General features: G+C 39.5%; 1 protein-coding gene across 7 annotated transcripts in view; it reads right to left on the reverse strand.

Moving 5' to 3' along the window:
• Nucleotides 1-23610, reverse strand: part of CTBP2 (C-terminal binding protein 2) — a 199465-nt gene that overhangs the window by 163316 nt on the left and 12539 nt on the right. The window contains exons 1-2 of one of the 7 annotated variants that reach the window (XM_083616854.1): nucleotides 13823-14304; nucleotides 9186-9273 (exon numbers count right to left, since the gene is read on the reverse strand). The exons of 4 other annotated variants lie outside the window; for them this stretch is intronic. The gene's annotated coding sequence lies outside the window, so the exon portion shown is untranslated. Of the gene's footprint in view, nucleotides 1-9185; nucleotides 9274-11912; nucleotides 11987-13822; nucleotides 14317-23610 lie in introns of those variants that run through there. 2 more of the 7 variants (XM_083616853.1, XM_083616856.1) reach the window with 2 other exon arrangements.

The raw sequence follows: 23610 nt of genomic DNA on the forward strand, positions 1-23610 counted from the left end.
AGTACACTCTCTTGCTATCCACTGACTTCAAAGAATCTTTAATATTTCACTCAATATTGCTCATGTTTGTTGCTTGTTTTGAGCAGAAAACAGCAGACACAAAAACCCCCACGGATTTTCACACACACACACACACACACACACACACACACACACTACTTGAATCTGCCTCTGGCTCAAACTCTACCACCTAGTTTGTGGTATAGTTACATAATCTCAGCCTTCAGGTCAACCCTAGGCTATGTTTTTAATGTGATGTTCTATCCTTTTTCTACATGTCCATGTTGGAATTAGACTCCCAGGGAATAGAGATGCTAACAACAGAGACTCCAAAGGACCTGAAACTGTGATATTACAAACAGTATTAGTGCCACCATAGTATTATGTGAAACTCTGTATCTTCTGATTATGTGTTAAGAAAATAAGTGTTATAATAAACTGACATTTCACTCCTTTTGGTATTTGGTAATGACAAGAGTTTGGAGAGGAGCTGCATTTACTTATCCGAAAGGACAAGGCAGTGAGCAGATCCTTTGTAATCCCCCTCCCCCAAGAAAAATATCCTCAATTATGTTTGGAACAGCATTTTGGCAGACAGGTGCAAAAACACAGGAGTATACTCAAACCAAACAGAGGCCAAGCTCTGTGATCATTAGCAGTCCTAAGAAAGACTTCTATTGTGACTGTGTTTTTAAAACTTTCAAATGACACTTCCCACTCATTTTAAACCAACACACATTTAAGGCTGGAAGGAAGATTTCAGAAACTTTTCCTTCTGCTTTTGCTAAACTGGGTTTTCTTGTTTCATCTGAATCAAAAAAATGTGGTTACCATGTGCATCTTTTTTAAAGCCAACAATCATAAATCTTTTTTGTAAGTAAAACTTTACAAGTTTTAAAAGCAGGACAGAAGTGTAAAAATAAACAAAAACAAAAAGCAGAAGTAACAGTCTATAAAATTATGGCAAGTTTTAAATTCACTCTAATACTTCCTTTATCGCTATCACAGAAAAATGAATCAAACAACTGCCGTTCACTGAGCTCCATGGTTACATATTTAACTGGTGTTCCAAAAAATGTGGAAGTAAAAGTCAGAAGCCTAAGAATACATTAAAAATCAATCAATATTAGGTACGGTTAAAAGTATAAATATTTTTCAAGTTCACCTTTCAGCCTTCTTCACAGAATTTCCATGTCTACAAGTGGATGTTTAAAAAAATGAGGATTTACCCTCATAGAGAAGTTATTCAAATAAATAAAACCATCTTCTCCACTTTATTATTTATACTTGGATCAAAATATATGTATCTTTTGATCTGTAAATATGGGGAAAATTATACAATCCCCATTTGATGCCAGCAGTGTCCCTTCCCAAGCCAGTAAGTATTTATGGAAAAATACCATTTGTACAAGTGTCTCCATGCGGGAGGAGAATGTCTCTCACACATAGTCACTGCTACTGATCTTAGGACTCTGAAAAGCAACTTCCACAAGACTGAGAATCATAGAAGCTGCAACAAGATGAAGCTTTCCCCAAGTCTAGCTTCTTCCTATTATACAGATTTTGGTAGAAAGTCTGTGGCTCTTTGAAGAAAGCTGTGTGATAATATTCTAACCCAGAGAAATTAAGCCCTCCATGGTTACCGAAATCCTTCTCTGTCATTCTGTTATACAGAGGCTAAAGTAACAGTATCTCTACATCTTCGTTTCTTTCTACATCAGCTCTGGATAACTTTAATTACTAAAATCTAGGCAGAAGCCTTCCACAACTTTCAAACATTGCATCGCCTGGGTTGTATCCAACTAAGTAATTCTGTTAGTGCAAGAACTTCCACTTGCAAACTGGACTTTCTCTCCCTCTCCTCTCCCCACTTGCCCCCTTGAAATTGTGATGGTTGGGTGAAACCCCAGGACAGATTTTGAGGGGCACAGGAACAAATCTTCGCACTAAAGGAGCAACTTGGTTGGATACAACCTTCTAAGAATGACTTTTACAGGAGCCACTATGGCTTCATTTCCGATTCAACACAATGCCGTACACAACAGTTCCCATGGCCCACAAGAAGGAAGACAAACAGATGGATATGAGCAGGCAAGCAACTCCTCAAGCTGATGATTCACTGAAGCTACAAATGGTAGTAACCTACCATGAGGAAGCTGAGACTCCAATTGGAGTCTGAAGCTGAGACTCAAATACTTTGGCCACCTCATGAGAAGAGAAGACTCCCTGGAAAAGACCCTCATGTTGGGAAAGATGGAGGGCACAAGGAGAAGGGGACGACAGAGGACGAGATGGTTGGATAGTGTTCTCAAAGCTACCAGCATGAGTTTGACCAAACTGCGGGAGGCAGTGGAAGACAGGAGTACTTGGCGTGCTCTGGTCCATGGGGTCACGAAGAGTCAGACACGACTAAACGACTAAAGAACAACAACACCATGAGGAAGAGATTCCTCATTTCTGTCTGCATTCACATGACCACTGAGAGCCAGAAAATCACTGTGCTATGGATTCAAACCCAGACTAAAAATAAATAAATCCAAAAGCAGACAAGTGTAGCATTCTCACATGCCTCACATATTGTGCAAAACAATCTATTTGGCGTAAGGAAAATATTTAATGGGCTGGCCTGTTCCCACTGCATTACAGAATTGTTAGTACAGTGTTATGTCTGTGTTTATTCATGAAAATTAGTAAGGGATGTTTCAGCTATTAAAAGAATGTATATCCTGTCTGATTTTGAAGTAGCACTGTAGGAAAATGTATCCTCTTCACTTACTTCCTGAGAACCTGACCAACAACACCACTGCTTTGAGAGTGATGTCTCTCTGGGGCTCTTGTACTTTCCCTTCAGTTTTTGCTATTACTTATAGCAGCAGAATTCTTTTGTAGGCCATCCGGAATGTACAAACATTGAAAAATGGACGGGGTGGGGGAGCTGTTAAGAAAAAAAGACAGGGATAATAAACCTTTAAGAGATCAAGTTTCTCAGTAAATCAAAAGATATGTGGAAACACAAATTTGTGTGTAACTATTACACATCTGAATATCCCATGATCTGGACACTGCTGCCTTCAAGTACTATTTCAATTCCTATGATTTAAACTGACAGTTCAAACTGTCACTCATAATCCTTCTATCACTTAGCAAGGATAGAAGAATAAACGCTTCAAAGGAGGAGAGGAGGTGCTGCCATTTATCGGGCTACGACCTCAAAGGCAAGACACTTAGAAATTTACTCAGCTTACTAAAGATCCCCCTCTCACCTCAAACACTATACAAACTTAATATAAACAGTCTCTAGGAAGTAGTATTTCTCCAGAAATCAATCACAATAGTATATTTACAATATACTGGCCAACCAGGGATAATATGAGTCAGGTTTCACTAAGATTTAGCCCAAGGACCTATTTTCAATGTAGATTCCCAGAGCACATGAAGTCATAATAAAGAGTGCCTGAAAAAAATGCACATGTATGTTTTCCTTACTCAGAATAACCACAACTAGCTTCTACGCATCTAGGATTCATGGTGTGCGTAACTGACAAGATTTGGTACCACAAGATGTAGTGATGGCCACCAACTTAGAAGGCTTCAAAAAGCATATTAGAAAAATTCATGGAAGAAAAGGCAATCACTGGCCTTGAAAACAATATACTACCTATAGAAACATAAGCACCCTATGATTACTAGTCATGAGAAGGATATTGTCCTCACTCTGCTTTTGGGGCTCTTCTTGTGTTCATATGATTAGAGATAAGATTTTGAAATCAGAAAGTGATATCTCCATGGCACTCTTAGATTACTGCCTCTTCCTCACTGTAGTCTTGGTTTGCAGCTTTTTACTTTATATTGTGGAAAAACTGAGGCGGGTGAGATTTTCAACGCCTTCTCTAAAGATGGTCAATAGTATGAGGGAGCAATGCAGCACTGTGAAAGATAATCAAATAATAATTAGCTTCCACAATAACTTTGCCAAAGAAAAGAGCAGTCTTCAGGGCTCTTTTTGGCTGCATCTTGGCTCTCACACTGTGTTCCACATGTCCCAGAATACACATTAACTTGTACAGTATACTTTCAGCCATGTGCTCCACTGTTACCATGGAGCCAAAAGAGAACATGACTGAGTTAGCTCACAAGTATCTGCAATATAAAATCATTGAATGTGGTTTGTGGCAATAGCGCAGTTACTTTTTTGTTTTATGTTATTAAAGTACACTATTCCTTAAAATGCCAGCAAATGGAAAAATAGTTCAATAATTAAGATATGTATATCACTCTTATTAAAAAATACAAAATAGTAAAAAATAAGACAGATAGCACTTATAGGTCAGAAAGGGCTGCAAACACTTTTGGCATTTTTCTACAGGAAAAAGAAAATGCAGGTTCAGAATATCAAACACCAGTTGCCATTTCCAGTCAGAATCTCTTGAAGCGCACACCTTAGGGAGATCTCTGTTCCTATGCTGAGACACCTCACAATATGTGCTCTCCTCAATTATTTTACCAATGCTGGACTATTGTGAAGTGAATTCTCTATCAACTATTATTTTCAAACAATCTACTTCTGTTGAGCTGCAGCCATTTCCTACTGTTCCATGAAAATATGGATTAGTGTCACTTTTAACTATACATGCACACAATCAAATTCTCCCACAAAGGAATCTCATCTCAAGTGGAACCATTTAAAAGTCCATTAAGAATCGTGGATACAGTTTGGGACAGCAGCTTAGAGAGACTGTTGAGCACCAAAACATATCAAAACTGCTGATAAAATATCAGATGTTTTTACCCTTGTTTAGGCTCTTTTGTCTCCTGTAAGTACAGCATATGAGACAAGAAGTTACAGGTATTGGTGCCAGTCCTGTCACACAACACATGCTATACAGCCAGTAAGATTTGTGAAAAATTCATGATTTAGAAAAGTTGGGGGGAGGAATGGTATCACAGACAAATTATCAGTCTTTATTCTTTATCTAGTTGTCTCTATTTTGGCAAGATGTGATGAATTAGTTTAGTTTAATAAACCCGTCACAGAATGTATTGGGGACTTTTAGCGTACAAAAGCTCAAAGTAGCTATACGCATGTGAAGAACAAGCTCAAATCAGAAGCACGGATGCAGAAAAGAATAGCAGAATAAACAGGTGGCAGTGATAAGCGGCAAAAAAGTGTTGAATGGAACAAGGGCTAGAACAGTTGAAAGAGGAAATTATGTAAATTGCTTAGAGGTTTTCATGATGATGCAGTATACAAATTCTGTTTAACAAAAAAACCCCATCAACATAAAGAATGGATCACAGAACTACTGGGGAGAAACACCAACTAACTCCAGAACACATATTCAATCAAACTTTTTGAAAAGATTCTATCGCATTTTCACAGCTTCAAGGAGTTCAGCAATCTTGTGGAAACTATTACTATTTCATCATGCTGAAACATCACTTTGGGATCACAAAGTGCTAAATATTGCAAAGAAATAAAAATAAACTGGTGAAGGTAATTTTTGAAGCAGTCATTTCAGGCAGAGAAGTTGTGGAGATAACCATTTATGTGAAGAAGGTGCTCCTCTGTTTTGCTTTTTTTGTTTGTTTGTTTGTTTAGAGATTTGCTCATAATACATTTTGTTTAGCCACTACTGTAGCATTAGTATGTGAAATTCTATCGAGTTTTTATGCTTGATTTTTACTTGTAGTGTTTCTTGAGGTTTAATTTTGCTTTGCCATTGAATATACTGCTTTAAATATGGCTCTTGCATCCTGCATTTGATTTACATTTGTAATTTTTGATTCTGATATTTTGCAATGATAATTTAGATGTTATAAAATTATGCTGTAAACCACTTAGAGCTATTTTTATTTTACTGGAAATGTAAAGTGGTATATAAATTATCTATGGGAGTCTTATTTGAACCGCAGGAAAGGAACGCTTGCATTTGTTCAGTACACCAACAAACAGCAAGAAAAACACTATTTTGAAATACCCAAAGACAGATGTCAGCTTTCAAGTCTTGCTATGGTGAGGTTAAATCATGACACGGATACTGAAGAAACCTGAAAATCAAACCTTTTATACTGCCCTGGCAATATCCACATGGGCAATAAGTCAGAGTCAGTACCACTTTCAGAGTAAACATATGACCAAAGGCAGTACAACTTTTTCAGCTTCCTACAGTGTCACAATAAATGACAGAGCAGGCACTTGCTAAAATGTTAAGACCACACACATTCTATGGCAATTACTTGGACACTTTCCAACATTCCATCTGCAAAGACATTGTGGAAATGTCTTCTCAGTGACTTGCCTTTGTCCTGGATAAACGCAGTCACCCAAAGTATAAAAGAACATGCAAGGAAGATAAGATGTGCTGTAAATGAAAGGCAGACTGTGTCATCCCAAAGAACTGCACAAAGAAAGAGGCACTATCTTGTCTCACTGGGACCTTTGCTGTAGACACATGCCCAGGTGTTACTGAGTGGGCCCAAGGAAGAAGAATGCACAGGCTTAACTGATTGCAGCAAACTGATTGAGCGGTATATAAATCTTGCAAGATAAAATACCGGTAAAAGCAGTATGCGGAGCAATTACTGGCTTGAATGATATGCTAGAAAATGTTTTAACAGCACTGCAGATGCCAATTATTATTTGCTAATCACCTTGGGAATTTGTTTGAATGATGGGATAAATTTCCCTATAATAAATTTATATTTATCCTTTTTTTCTGTTGTGTTGCAATATTTTCTAGTTATTCATTATTTTTACCAGAGCTACCCAACAATTTGTCACACATACTTCTCTATTAAAAAATATTTAGGTACTTCTAACAGCAAGAGGTTAACTAAATATCTAGATCAAGAAAGGGCTCAAGTAATAAACTGATGCCAATTTTTGAAGAATTCCAGAACTCCTTACAAACAATGGATTCATTTATTCAGAAAGCTCAAGAGTTTCAAATGCTACCTTTGCTAAACCTTTGAAATGGCAAAAATGTAGCAGGTCTCTCTCTCTCTCTCTCTCTCTCTCTCTCTCTCTCGTGAATAAGGGGGAAAATCTAACTTTACATAAATTAAATATATAAATTTGATTAAATATGTTTGTGCCTTTGCGATGACATTTAGAAAAGGAAGTATTCATTTTCTGTTTAGAAAAAGAAAAACTCTTTCAAATGTAATTTGAAGCTGTCAAGCCAATCTCCTTTACAGATCTTTTAAATGTCACCTACCTTTGGAAGGGAATGGCAAATTCCTTACAAAACGTGCAACTGCAAACAGGCCACGTTAAATCAAGAATTTATTAAAATAAGCCACTGACATTTACATTGATTAAGCGTAGCCCTTTTGCTTTCTCCCTTCTGCTAGAAGCCCTTTCAAAAGAAGTGTCACAACATCTTATACTGGCGTTGTTCTTACAGTAATTCCGAAACACACAACTAGGCGTTACGCAGGCAGCTAACTCATGAAAAGGGGCTGCGTGAAAAGAACTCGCTGGGTACTATGCATGGAGATTAATGTGAAATTGTAGTTGCTCTACATTGGGACTTGGTGGGGCGTTGCTTTATGATTTCTCCCCAGCATCCTTGAAATTTACAGCCAATTTTTTTTTAACTGTGCTTGGTATAAATCAATTACAACACTACACTTAATAGCTTTAAACAGAAGACTATATTAATCATAGCTTAAAGAAAAGGCTAGCACTACTCACAGTCACAACATGTATTAGTGAGCTCTACAGTTTAGCTTATAAAATCAGCATTTACAGTTCAGATGCTTTTTTTAAAAGCCTCAATAAGGGCAGTATTTCTTGTAAAATAGAGGGAGAAGACAGCACTTAAAAGTGATTGTGACACACACAACCCTGAGGCAGACACGTTAACCCCGCTTAACCACTGATCATAGTTTTAAAACTATTTTCACCCTTTGGTCCACAATATTTTATCAAGCTATGAATTATGATTTTCGACCATGTAGGGAATGAAATACCTCCCATGCCTCATCATGTACAAGCACTGCTGACTCGTAACAACTACCAACAGAATTTAAAGGCAGTATTTCCTGTAAGTTGTCTCCTGCAAAAGCATTGCTATAGGGAAGTCTGCTACTGAATCTGTAACAAAGTGAAGGAGATTAACTATTATTCCAAGGTATAAAAATCTGCTTCTGATCTATAGTTACTCACAGGTAATGTGAAAAGGATTAATTCCCAGCTAATTAAAAGGTGCTGTATGGAAAGGCATCATGAGAATAAATATTCAGTTCTACATACTGTTAAACGTTAATCTCTCTCTTCTCTGAACTAAGAGGAGACTTAACAACAGACTCTGAGCCAGCACAGAGGGCACATACTTGCACACACAAACGCAAAAGATACTTAGAAACAGCCAAATACCACTATCATCTACAACAGCTATTTTGAAATAACTATACATCACATATGCATCATACGACATGCCTCAAGATTTGGAATGTGGTGCCATCAACAGGCAGGTAGTACCCAACTCTCTCCCCACTTTCTGGTTTCAGGGAGGGTATGGGGGTTCTGAATTGATGACCATTAGAGAAATGCTTGGTTCAGATAATGGTGTTCAACATGTTTCAGATGTAGATTGCCCATTAAAAACCAAGGTTTCAGCTTGGGAGTGCTCCTGAAGTGATGTGTCAGCTGTGGCCAAGAGTGCTCAGCAAAGGTGCAAGTGGTTCCATTTCCTGGAGGCTGGCATGGCCACTGTCACACATGCTTTGCTCTTATCCATATGCATCATATAGGATGTGTCATTCTAGGGGGTGAAAGTTATTTTTTGCAATTTCTTCAGTGGAGGTCTTAAAAATATGTTTTGGGCTGTGAAGAATACAAAACCTGCCATTATTGTGATTAGACAACATTTAACTTGGCAAGTTTACATCTGATGAAGAACTACATAAACTGGTGTCAGAAAACAACAGAAGTTTAATTTTAGCTTCTGAAAATGTCAAGTGATGCTAAATAAGAATAAAAATAAGAATATTAATATATACTGCAAGTACTTGGCAATCATTTTTAATGATTTCTATGCAATTTTACACACATTCTACGTAATTACCAACCAAAACTAAATTATATTAATTTAACCAAAATATCTTTTGAATTCCTAAGTTATGTTTAAACTTTTTAGCACCCCATTTTCAGAATTTGAAAGTTAGAAACTTTAACACACCCTACTGCATCAGAGTGGGGCTGGCCTTGAAGAACATTGGAAAACTATCCATGACACGATCAATGTTTTAGCCAACTCACTGCCTACACTAAAATAGAAAATGAGATGATTTAACATTAAGATCTATTGCATGCAGCACAGGCCAGTTTGGGTGGGAAGAAGTGTTGACATTGACTGTGTATAAATGATGTTTTGTTTTTAAATGAGATTGGCTATTTTGTATGCTATTTTCTAAACTTAATATCTCAGCAATGAGAATGAAGTAGTTTTTAGAGGGCTTTTAAAAAAGATAATTTCCAATTCATTTCGAAATTTAAAGCTGGTACCACAAATTAAGGCTTCAAAGCCTTACATGGTTGTGTCTAGAATATCTTACAGATGGCCTTCTTCAATTGGAGAATGCTCACATGTTAAGGTCTTTACGGCAGGCCTGTGGCACCACTACTAGAAGCACAGTAGATGGGGAATTTTCATTGCTAGCCCAAAGCTTTAGAACTCACAGGCTCAGGAACGGCTCCTGGCCTCTCTATGCATATTTTCATATTGCAATCTATACAGGATATGGTTACTTGGGTGCACCCCGACATGGGAATGTGCTATTAGTGAGTATTTGGCTTAAGTGGAGCTTGACTTAACAGTCTGGTATTGGAGCTGCAATAATTATTGCTAATAATGTCGCATTCTGATTTATTGCTATTTTGATGGTTGTACTGTTATCATGATAAGAACTTCCATATTAATACACTGTTCCATGTTATGATTGACAAAACTGTTTCTAGTATTGCTTTTACAAACCATAATCCCCTTTGTGAGAACACAGCCATTATTATTCTTTTGGTATAAACATGTGAATTACAGGTGATTGTAAGGGCATCTAACTGGATGGAAGCACTGCTGTTTTCACTGAAACTTCCAGGTATGTATAGTATTGCAAAATTAATTGGTTTGAGTTCAAGGCCAACATTACTTTCCAAGAGTGCCCTGTCATTTCTAGGCCTTTTCAGGTTATCATTTCATAAAAATGCCAGCATCTCCAGTGCAATTTTCAAAGAGATTAATATCTAAAGTTCACTTGCATAGTAGCATTGTACAGTTTAAGTTAACATTCAGTATAGCTCTTTTTCTGAGGTTGCTTACTTGGAGGGCTAAGAGAAGACATATATTGGTTTGGTTTTTATGCATGAATCAACTCTGCTTTAATCACATGGGTGAAAGCTTTGTTTCGTTGCTATGGTCAGAACATCACATAACTTGTTATGTTTTACTCATACTCATGGGGAAACAATCCAAAAACAGCACCCAGCAACAGAAGACAGCACGATGACCACAGCATTAGCCTTCCAAACAAACTGTGGATTGTGATATCCACCAACAAAATAGAACAGACCACCAAATGGCCTCCACAGAACAAGAAATCCACCTAAACAGCTCATCAGCTAAAGGACAACTATAATCTGGAGGGACGAGACTATACAGAAAATGTGCGTTCAAATTGTCCTTATCTACCAGGGACAGTAATTCACTGCCCTTATTTTGCCATTTGGGGACATATTTTAATGCAAGGAGCTATAGGTGAGGAATAGTCAACATGATGCCCTCCAGTTGTTACTGGATTACCAATAACCACCAGTCCCCAACAGCAAGGCCAATGGCCAGGGATGATGGGAACTGCAGGTCAACCATCTCTGGAGGGCGCCATGCTGGCTACCCCAGCTACAGAAGTTGTGATTGAGGATTCAGGTCTTCTCTCCAGGCTATCCATGAGTTAAATCTCCACAAGTGGAGAACAGAAGCAACTTGTCTCTAGTGTACATGTCCTTAAATGGATGTGCATAGACAATAAGGCATCATGAAGTGCACAACCTGGCATTTCACATACTGCACAGCTGCCGTCATGCATTTTGAACTGTTAATAAGACATGATAATGATGTCATATGCACATTAATTGTGGGTTCAGATCTCTCTGGTATGCAGGCTGAGACCCTATCTGCCCATGGACGGTCTCGCCAGAGTGGTGCATGCTCGAGTTATCTCTTGCTTGGACTACTGCGATGCGCTCTAGGTGGGGCTACCTTTGAAGGTGACCTGGAAACTACAACTAATCCAGAATGCGGCAGCTAGACTGGTGACTGGGAGCGGCCGCCAAGACCACATAACACCGGTCTTGAAAGACCTACATTGGCTCCCAGTACGTTTCCGAGCACAATTCAAAGTGTTGGTGTTGACCTTTAAAGCCCTAAACGGCCTCGGTCCAGTATACCTGCAGGAGCATCTCCACCCCCATCATTCTGCCCAGACACTGAGGTCCAGCACCGAGGGCCTTCTGGCGGTTCCCTCGCTGCGAGAAGCTATAGGGAACCAGGCAGAGGACCTTCTTGGTAGTGGCACCGGCCCTGTGGAACGCCCTCCCATCAGAGTTCAAGGAAATAAACAACTATCTGACTTTTAGAAGACATCTGAAGGCAGCCCTGTTTAGGGAAGCTTTTAATGTTTGACAGACTACTGTATTTTAATATTTTGTTGGAAGCTGTCCAGAGTGGCTGCGGAAACCCAATCAGATGGGTGGGGTATAAATAATAAATTATTATTATTAATTATTATTATTCTCATCACCATCATCTCATACCAATCAGGGACTGTCTGTCGTAGAGGTCTATGTATATACAGCACACACTAGCCAAAGGGATGGAGTGAGGAGGTAACTATAATGATAGGGCAGCACCCACCTCAACAGGATGGCCTAACAGCACTGGGAGTCCTGTCCTATTCCTCTCTCTCTACTGCCACTTCCTGCTTATGTGTCGCTAAGGTGAGTGTTTTAGGATTCCCACTGCCTTAAGGTGGTCTCCATGGGAATTCAGCCAGCTGAATTCAAAGTATCCTGGATTGGCAACTTCCGCCCATCTCCCCTCCTGCTCACACAGACACTTGAACAACCAGTAGCCCTTAGGTATATTTAGAAACCAGCGCTACACAGGAGTATATGCAATAAGGATGAGGGGGAGAAATAGCAGGAAGGACGCAACTACTCTGCTCATGCATGATGCAGGAGCTGGGCGATCTAAAAATGACAGACTGATGAGAGCATAACTGCGCCACAGTGAAGACACTGACACATCAACCGAGGGGGCAGGGCTACCTCACATCCCCCCAAACATGTCCTTTTGACATGTTGGGGGCGGGGAAACATCTGAAACACCCTGTGTGACTTAGTTCTGTTGCGAAGCCAAACAATTACATTAAGTTGCCTTTAACAAAATAATAAAACCTTTTGGGGCCTTTAAATTAGAGGACAACAGGGCTACTGCAGAGTAAATGAGTACAGTACAGGCAACTCCCCATTTCTGTGGGGGAGATAAAGATTTCTTTTGAGCTCTGTAGTTCCATTAGGCAATGTAATGCTGTTGTTGATGGGTTTTTACCTGGGCATCCAACTATGGTCATTCTTTGAAAAAAGGACCATTTGTATCCAGGAATAATCATCCTCAAACAAACTGACTGCAGCAGCTCAATACCGAAACATCAGACTTAAAGGCAGCCACCTTATAGGGATTTTAAATAAGAGTAATATCTCAGTCTGAAAGCAACTGTCAATATCAACATTAAGTGTGGACTTCCAGAAGAATTTTGCTATTTTATATTGCGTTGTCAGATCGCAAAACACTTTAATATTACTATTAATTATATTGTTTTAATCTTGTTTATTTTGTTTTAAGCAGTGCTTTTCAACTTTTATTAAACTGATTGTTTAAATTTTTTCCCCCAAGGCTTTGAATTTTTCTTTTTTCTAATTATTACTGCATTTCTAAAAATCACATTTCTTCTTCAATGTTATCATTTATATTATTTTGTTTTGTTTCCCCTGTTTTTTAAAATGGTGTTTTAAACTTTTTAACATTGTAATCTTTTTTTAAAAAAAAATATTAATGCTGGTGGCATTTAAGCAATAATGCTCACCTGCATACACTTACCTTCTTTAAAAGGAACCTTTTTTCTCAATACATTCCTCAAACCCCCAGACTATAAAGAACTGTTTGATGCATATCCTAAATAGTTTTTGTTCTCAGCCATGGCCTTGCCTCTTTCCTTATTCCGGCTTTTTGTTTGTTTTGGTTTTGGTCTTTAAAAATACTCTGCAAAGTGTGTGACACACAGAAAGTGAATGAGGAAACACCTATTATTCTTGAGCAGATTCATGAAAAGGTTATTTTCAACCTCAGTAAGACACACTAACTTTTCTTGCTTCTTTGATTACATTGGTTGCTGACAATACCAATACAATGTGGTTCAAAAGAGCACATCATCTCTCTGATTACTGTCCAAGTTTGCTGTTGACAGGTTGTTAGCTTGCACTACTAGTGCAACAAACCTGATTTTTTTGTTATCTGTTTTCCTGTAACTCAAAAGTTCTGATTTGGCTTAGCGTGAAATGGGAAGCAGAGACTAAGAGATCTCATTTATTCCTTAGGCCATACTAGGTTCTATATGGTCACAAGGTCTTCAACTTTAATTGTTATTGTGAAATGAAGATAAAATTGGCACATGTGGTAGAACAGCTTAAAAGTCCTATCTTTTGAACTTTGGTATATTAAATATGCAGCAGTCCCTCATAATACGATTATCCATTTTCACTTACCCAGAAGTGAGAGCGTTGTTGGCTACAGATTCCTTTCAACTACCTCAAGCTACCACAAACTGTGTGTCTTGCAGCAGATCACCTAACAACTAGCACCCAACACCTTATCTCCTGCAACATCAGCACTCTTCCTCCTGCAGAGGCAAGGGTGTCCATAGGCTGTGGTCACTGTCAGCTGATTCCATTTAGGTCTATTCTAATAATTTAGGCCTATAACATAATTTAGGCCTATACTAATCCTAGGCCTCAGAGATGGCTTATCAGCCTCAGCAACATGTCATTACAAGCAGAAGATGAATCCTTGGGCCTTGCTTTGTGCCTCAACCTAGCCCTAACCCCTGGCCCCTGAAACCCCACTCTGCTTGATCCAGCTTCAATGTTGCTTATTTGGACTACGGTCTTAACCAAGCAACGAGGAGCAGATCTTGGCTGAGGCCTGAAGGGCCTTAACATGAACCCATTTTTCCACCATGAGGATCTGACTTGAAAAACTGTATCCTGGGATTGTTCTTAAGTCCAGCGACTCTGCACATACCCAACTAGGCCATGCTCTTTCCCCCCATGCAAAGCACAACTAACAAGTGTTTTCTTATGGTCCAAAAAGTAGAACGTATCTTTATCTTATTTGTCCTTTTTGTTCAGCTTGGAAGACTGAGATTGTTTATTTACTTACCTAGCTTTTTTGAAAGCCATAAATTGGCACTGCTACACAAGTCGTAGGGGGAATTGTTTAAAACATGTACTGTGAGTTTTAAAAATACATAAATAAAACTTCCTACAGCCTACACTAATCATCTAGCACAACACATTCATTTTCATCCCTGCTTTTGGATAAATATTCCAGATAACAAATCAAATCAAGTACCTAAATGTAATTATTCCATTGTGATAACAATGTACTTGAACTGGTGCAACACCCTTGCTTATTTGTTGTCATAGCAAAAATCACCAAGAAGCTATTTTACATCAGCCTTCCCCAATGCCAATAAAATTTCTTAGATCAGGCTTCCCCAAGCTAGTGCCCTCCAGACACTAGTGCCATATTGAAAGCACTGGGCTGCAAAAGGTTATACTAAATCTTGAATACAAGAGGACAAAAATGATACAGGTAATATAGCAAGTCAAAAAACCAAAAATAAATTATCTGCACAGGAGAGTTCTTATATGGCCCGAGTGGGATTCATATGCTGTCACACAAGTAAGACCCACTCAAATACTTAGCGCATTTTAAATCCTCTATTAGAATGGAGAGAAAACAGCCATTATTGACCTTGGTGATGTACTAAATTTCCCATTCATAAGTGGATAAATCAGTGCTTCTCAGCAAGCCATTTGCTAAAGAGAATCCTCATATAGAGTTTTGTCTTTGTTTATGGTCCCTACTCCCATCTCCTTTTGTTGCAGTGCATCTATCCCTACCACAAATCCTACAAACATCATCCAAAGCTCTGCTGGCCTCAAATCAGTGTGCAGGTATGCACCTCCAAAAGAGCTCGCACACTGGAAACAAGCAACAGGATATCAACCCAATGAAAAATGGCAAAGCAAGCCCAACATGGGACACAGAAATATAACTAGAATTATATGTCAAAATTCCTACATTCCAGAATCCAAACATCATGTTTTGTACTGGATGCCTGGGATTTTTCCAGCCCTACTCAAGCAGCTGAGGGCACACCACCCAGCACTTCCATGTCACTTTCTCAGCACAGTGCATTGTATGTGTAGTTTGCACAGTACACTGACTGCACACAGCTTGGGGCAACAAAAAATCAGGCGCACTGAATCCATGATACTAAACGGCTGTACCACACTGACTCCCACAAACTTGCTGCTAGCAACCAGCTGCAAAATGGAGCCAGGACTGAATCTGTTATTAATTGGATCTGAAAGCCAGGAAATGTTCTGCAAAATACACTGATGCAGGGTGGCTGATGCCAGTGCAAGTTTTACCCTTTCCATGAAATACGCTGCTTATTTCGTTTCTCTGGCACTCATTATCATCACACTCATTTCATCTGCTTGTCTTCCCCCTCAACTCCGAAGTGTTGCAGGAGCTCTGCAATATATGTAAGCTGGTAGTCTTGCTTGCTATATCACACTAAAGCCAAATGCAGGTGAAAAGCTTAGTGTCATACTGGAGAACACAAGTAATTGCCTTTTTACTGAGGTCTGGGATGAGCAAGGTAAATGTCACAGATAAATGAAGCCAAACAAGATATTGATGTTCCTGGCTATATTACCCCATAGCTTGTAAAGTGGCAACAGAAATGCACTGTAGATGGGCAGCGTCAATGCAAAAAGCATGAAGCAGAGATTACAAACAAAAATTTCAGGCGAACTGGCTTAACAGTCAGCTTCCTTGAATGATCAAACACGCGGGACTTGAGGAAAAACCTGCAGTAATCAATTTACATAAAGCATATTGACTATGCTACTGAACAGCAGAGGCAAAGAATCACACCAGAAGACCACAAAACAAATAGGCATCAGAATCAGGAGTACGGTTCCCCATTATTTGACAAAGGACCAAAATGCAGCACTTAAGATAACAGCCTGGTATTGAAAACACTGCAATATTTATTTAGTCTGCAAGGATTATAGGGTCTCTCTCTGAAACATGGAGACAAAAGGTGGATAAAAATGTGAAGCTGTTAAGATGCTGTTGCAGCCAACAAATCTGACAGGAAGGGCAGGAAATAGAACTTTTTATGCAGCGGACTGACAAAACATCCAATGACAGAGCTGCGAAAATATTTCCCGCTCCCAAGCTCCTACATCCAATATTTTGGCAGCAGCCCTGTTCAGGACTTATGATAATTAATAATAGTAGTCAAATTTTAAATTGGATATTTAAATTGGATATTTGCTGCATCCTGAAATGAAGCAAAGCACCTCAACTTCTAAGTACACAAGAAAACTTGGTAAGACGGCTGACAAATGAAGATGAAAGGCTAAATTGATGGAAATATCATGGCTATTAAAGAAATAGCAGTAAAAATGTCTGAATTAGGATGAGAGACCTACCTGACACACATGGCTCAAATATAATTATATACTTGCTAAATACCTATACCAATAATCACTTACGAGTGGGTATTTCCTATTCCAGTACAACCCTCAAATGTTAGTCACCTGCACCACTCATTACAGCACTCATTACAGATGACCACCCGGTGATATATTCTTCATGCCAAATAATTGGACAGGAAATTTGAAGTATGCTGCCTTATTCATATTACACGGGGGGGGGGGGAACGACGACTGCATAATGGCATGACTAAGAATTCGGTCACACACCATTATGTTTATCTCTATCGTTTGTGTACTCTCCAAAGGAAGTTCAATGCTCTTTGGTCCTGTTTCTGTACAAAGATTCACACATTCACACATCACACTAAATGTTTTGCCATGATTTTTTTTACTGCTCCTGTATAAAACATACACAAGTAAGCAAGCAAGTAAGCAAACAGAAGAAGAAGAAGAAGAAGAAGAAGAGGAGGAGGAGGAGGACGAGGAGGAGGAGGAGTTTGGATTTGATATCCCGCCTTTCACTCCCTTTTTAAGGAGTCTCAAAGCGGCTAACATTCTCCTTTCCCTTCCTCCCCCACAACAAACACTCTGTAAGGTGAATGAGGCTGAGAGACTTCAAAGAAGTGTGACTAGCCCAAGGTCACCCAGCAGCTGCATGTGGAGGAGCGGGGAAGCGAACCCGGTTCCCCAGATTACGAGACTACCGCTCTTAACCACTACACCACACTGGCTCTCGACACCAACTAGAACATGAAAAATAGGTTCTGGTACAACTACATACCCATGGAGCTAATTTTCGACTTGGAGAGGTTTTGTTATGATTATAGATATGGAAAAATACACAAATTTCACAAAAAAATACTATACATACAAAACCCTACAACACAAATGAAGAGTGCATGCAGGATTCTCTGCCATTGCAGACGTTTGCCCTTTAACCTGTGTGAAAGTGATGCACCAGAGGAGGTGAGGAGCTGCCAACACATGCAGGAATGGCATAACATAAAGTTTGTTAGATTAAAGGAATTTGAGGGATTAATATTCTTTTAAAAAGCCAAGATAATGAATTATAATCAACCACTATTCTCCTTAAAGGCTCAGAGTACTCAGTTGATACGAATATTGCCAAATATATGTCAGTGTGGTGGTAATTTTTGATATTTTAACTACATCCTCAGCATGTTTTTGTAACTCTTCTAGTTTATTTGATTTACTGTTGTGAGACACTCTTCTTCAATCTCCTGAAGAGGTAATCCACTCCTATAGCTACTTAATTGGCAAGTGTACAAAATACAATTACGTTGCATACAACTGACAATGCTGCTTATGGGAATACCACAGCTCAGGCATTCAGTTTTATTTTGCACTTTTATCTTCATTAAGCAAACTCTTCACAAACAACGCTTGCTTTTAGTGATGTAACATGTCATTCATTTTTTTATCAAATCATCCTAGGCTAATCATCTAAACTGAAATTAAAGGAAGTTTATGCTAGGTTAAACACATACAAAAAAGCAAAAAAACCCTTAATTGCAATTAGTTGCTTTAGAAGCAAAATTCCAAGTGTCAAGAAGTCACTAACATGTGGTCTTGATGATCGGTACAAGTTTCTAAAAAGGGCAGAAAGCAGGTTCCTCTTCCTTGTCCCCCATATGTACCCACTGTTCCAGATTACTCCCTCTTTTCCCTTTACTTCATACATTTACATTCAAAATTAACCAGCTTCCGTGATGCTTGGTCTAAACCCTTTCAAGCTTATGTTTGGGTGATCTTAACAATCTGTTTGGCAAAGCCAGCTGAAATTGAAAATGTTTCATTTGCTGAAGAACTATAGTTGTTTTAATGGCACTGTCGTATAAATTAGTTTAATCATGATTTTATTATTGGTTTTACTGCTGTTTGCTTTACAGTGGTACCTCTGGATGCGATCAGGATCTGTTCCGGAGCCTGTTCACATCCTGAGTAGAACGTAACACGTGACTGCGCATCTGCAGGTCGCGCTTCGCCGCTTCCGCGCATGACGTCATTTTTAGAGTCTGCGCATGCGCGAGCGACAAAACCTGGAAGTAACGCGCTCTGTTACTTCTGGGTCGCCGCGGAGCGCAACCTGAAAATGCTTAACCCGAAGCTACTTCAACTCGAGGTATGACTGTATTGTTGTTATAATGTGAACACTCTAAACAACCCTAGGATTCTGATATATGAAGGACATATGTAGAAATATAGTAAATAAAATAAAAAACTATGGCTTCCTGAAACAAGCCATCTTCATAAACCAAGATTTTAAATTTAGCTCATTTCAGAAAACTGTGTACAGTTACGACTAACTATGCACAGGTTCAGACATAACACTAAACTGTGATCTGTTAGAAACAGAAGGAAAGATTTTTGATCTCTTCCTCATGGTTGCATCAGAGGAAAAATATGAGAGCAGATGACCCCAAGGCTCATCTAGGCTCTTTCCCACAACAATAACCCATCATGCTTATCATTACTCTGAATTTAGCCAAACATTCTAATCAATTACAACAGCTTCCATGTCTGGTCCCCTCAAGGCAATCCTTACTCAGCTGTTCATCACCCAGAGGTACTGCTGCTTATGAGTTTTTGCCTGCAGTTACAATGCATTGTGGATCTTCTAGTCTTAAAGTTCCATATTTCAACTGAACAGGACACAATCTAATCGCAGCATAAAGATTCAAAATAATAAATGTCTACTTAGCACAAAACAATGATATTCCAAAATATTACAATATTACAAGGAAGGTTTGTCTTCAAAAGCTAAATTATAACGCTTCACTTGTTGCTGTGATATTGAAAGCACACTCACAAAAATAACGGAGGAAAGAGATTAAATGCACTAAGTTTTTTTCAAAATTACTAATACTCAACATTTCCAGTGCTTAAAGTGTTTCACATGATTTGTCTACTGTATTTGTAATGCTTACAACAATCCTGAAAGGGAGTCAGTATTATCATCTCCCATATTGCAGATAGAGGGACTGAGCCCAAGAAACAGTGGCTTGCAGCTGCCTACTGCATTCATGACACAGGCAAAATTCAAAGCAGTGATTTCTCTATTCATAGCCAGGTTCTTGCAATGCCACCCTGACTGAAGCCAGGGCCAATCTAAGCAGCAGACCACCACTCTGTCAAGGGCTCTGCTGGAAATTACCAGTTAGGATGAAAGGTGGCAGATTTTCATCCTGTTTCACTGGGACAGCACAAGTGCAGGAATGGCAAAGAGGTCCCTTGGGGGATCCAACAAGCTGTGGATCCCAAGCTCCAGCACCCCACCCACTCTGAAACACCCCAGACAGAATTCACTATGATGAGCGTTCCATCTGTGCAAGCATTCTAACTTGACAGGAGGAATGATCACCTTTCTCCTTTCTCCACATGCTGTGGTTCTCCTACCCTTCCAAGTCAGTTTTGGAAGCGCAACAGGAATACAAATGGGAAAAAAGTCCCATTGTGCAAGGCTTCCATTGAATCCTGTCCCCCTTTTCAGAGTTTTCTGTTGGCTACCTCCAGTGGTCATTTTCCACCCACTTGGGTGGAGTTTAGGTTCTGCTGCAAGCCTGCAACAGTCTCGCCCCACCACATTGGCAGCACTCCTCTCTGTCTGCAGAGGGACCAGTCACCAGTATCAATGGGATTATGGTTGCAGACTTAGCCATTACTCTATTATTATTTTTCATTTATGAACCACTTCCCACGAGCCACCCCAAATCCAATAAAGATACCATCTAGAATAAAGAGATTAAAAGAGGAAAATCTTTAGCAAGTCACTGAAAGGACAACACAGAAGGTGCCCATCTGATAATGCAACTGGAGAGAGATCCACAGGGTAGATGCCACCACACTAATGGACTGGCTTCGGCATCATGCAAAATGGCCCTACAGGTAGGATGGCATCTGCAGAATGTCCTCTCCTGCATAACAAAGTGATCGAGTAAGCATGTAGGGGGTGAAACATTATTTTAGGTATTCTGATCCCAATCTGTATTGCACACCAATACCAGTGCCCTGAACCCAGCACAGCAGCTGATAGGCAGCCAGTGCAATTCTTTTAGCAGCATATGATGACAATATATCTGCCCCTATGAGTGGCTGAGCTGCAAAATTTTGCACTAGCTGCAATCCAGTCTGGAGGTTATCAACACTTGGACAAGAGTGGTCAGGCTACCCTGATCTAGAAACAGCCATAGCAGTCTTGCCAATTTAAGATGGCAAAAGGCTCTCCTGGCCACCAAAGTCACCTGGGCTGCTAGCAACAAATATGGGTCCAGGAGCACCCCTAAACTATTAATCTGCTCCTTCAAGACCCCACCTAAAGCAGACAATTGATCAATTATCCAAATTCAGGAAACACCCACTCACAGAGCATTAGCTTCTAACATACAATCTGAAAGGTATAAATTAAAGACAACACACACTGAAATGATGAAAACTTCCTCGAACAAATTATAGATTTACATCACTGTTGATTTCAGCATGGCTGAATACATGCTCAGGAAAAAACACACAAAGAAACCCACTCTACAATCCTGCAACTGCAGAATCCAACCCAAATTTGAATTTAGCTGAAAACAAAAAGCCTTCCCCCCCCCCCAAACTGAATTGCAAAGATCAGTTGAGGAAATAAATGGACAGCAACTCACATGCTATCACGCTTTAGGGTTTTGTTATGATGGGACACCATTCTATTACTGTTAAGTGACCTCAATTTTAAACTTATGTTTTCAATCATGTGCAGTGTTTTCACAAGATTACCCTTGGCACTAGAGGCTTTCCAAACTGGATGACAACTCAAAATGCTGCTTATTCTAGAGTTAAATTACACAGCAAGGAATTTATTCACACAACGGTCATCCAAGAAAATACAGATTTCCTATAATTTGCTCCATTCTTTTTCTATCACCTTTTCAAATAACTGCAAGCAAGCTTTACTTCGACACGTTATACTTGACTGGCATGCTATCCAAAATAAAGAGTGTGTTCTTTGCTATTTTCTTTACCAGTATGCGTCCACAGTGGAATGTAGTAGATGTTGATTCTTTAGAGACTGGACTGCTCTCCCAGCTATAAAAGACAAAAATTTGAGCAAACAGAAATGCAGAGAAGTTAACATATGGCAATCTTGCAAACTTCCCCAGCGGTTCACATGCCTGAATAAGCTCTTCTCTTCTTTCCCCTGTGCAAATCTCACTGAAGTGAACTAGTTTTAGAAACCGACCATGACTAAGGATGCAGGAGATCTATAAAAATAATACAGCTTATCAAGTAACAGGCCTGTAGTTGAAAAACAAGGGCACAGGGACGCATAAGTGTTTTAATGGCAAAGGCTAGGTTTTCATCAGCACCCAGAAACGAAACTGTATGGAGTAAAATAATAATTAATTGACTAAAAATTAATTAATTCATATTTTGCTAAAGCAGAAATTTGATGCACTCTTACCTGGGAGTAAACCCAACTGGGATTTATTTCTGAATAGAAATGTAAACGATTGTACTGTTACTGCTCAATCAAGGCAAGGTAAAGACTCCAGCTCCAAGGCTCGATGTTTTTGGAAAGAAGTTTCTCTCCACTGCAGTTGCAACAGCTACAGTCCACAGACCTAGGTGGCCAGATCTACACACAGCAGGATTTTTAAAATTATTGCTGCCACAGGCCTCTTCCATACCTCCAGTTCAGCATAGGCAGCTATTGCTATTGAAGGAGAAAGCTTCAAAAGACTCCCTGGGTGTCCCAAAACAGAGATATAGCCCCTGAAGCACCCACAAAATTATGTTCCTAATCCAAAAAACAATTACAGAAAATAGTACTTTTTTACTTGATACACACTCACTTTTACAGGACCTGTAGATGCTGCTCTCAATTTCACATTCATGGCAATTTTTGTCATTTCCCAAGCTGGGCTCCAAAACCACAAGCACGGCTGGACCATTTCATTTGCATATAAGCATCTGTGGGCACAGGAGGGACTATGCCATGAGTAGGCAAACTAAGGCCCAGGGGCCGGATCCGGCCCAATCACCTTCTCAATCCGGCCCGTGGACAGTCTGGGCATCAGCGTGTTTTTACATGAGTAGGATGTGTCCTTTTACTTAAAATGCATCTCTGGGTTATTTGTGGGGCATAGGAATTCGTTCATATTTCCCCCCCAAAAAAATATAGTCCGGCCCCCTGCTGAAAAAGTTTGCTGACCGCTGGACTATTCTGTTCTCCCACCCATACATTATTCCCAACAAGAAACTTCTTCATTTCTGCATTCATATGGGACATGACCCAAAGTAACACAACAGTCCTAACAAGAAGTCTGGTGTGGGTGGAGACTACCAGGAAACAATGGGAGTGACCAGAAGGAACACAAGCTGCCTTTGCTAGCTCACCTGTCTCTTCTCTCTAGTCAGCAATGGTGAGTAGGCACAGATGTGGGAGAGTGCAGAAATGAAGACTGGAATCCATCCAGGGGCCTGGCACTGGTACAAATCATACCTCTTACTTTCAAAGCAGGGGTCCCAAGTTGTAGTCTAGGAGCTTCATTCAGGTGGTCCGTGGCAAGCCCACATTAAATATTCATATTAACTTTTAACTGTATTTCAGTACTTATTTTATTCCTTACACTGCATTTTACTGTATTACAATCAGAGTTCCACAGAATTCAAATTGCAATACAACAAAATAAGAAATAAAAGAAGCAATAAAAACAATTAAAAGTTAATACAGCATATAGCACCATGCATTACAA

The sequence above is a fragment of the Podarcis filfolensis genome (genome assembly GCF_964270895.1).
Source record: "Podarcis filfolensis genome assembly, chromosome: 5".
NCBI lineage: Eukaryota > Metazoa > Chordata > Lepidosauria > Squamata > Lacertidae > Podarcis > Podarcis filfolensis.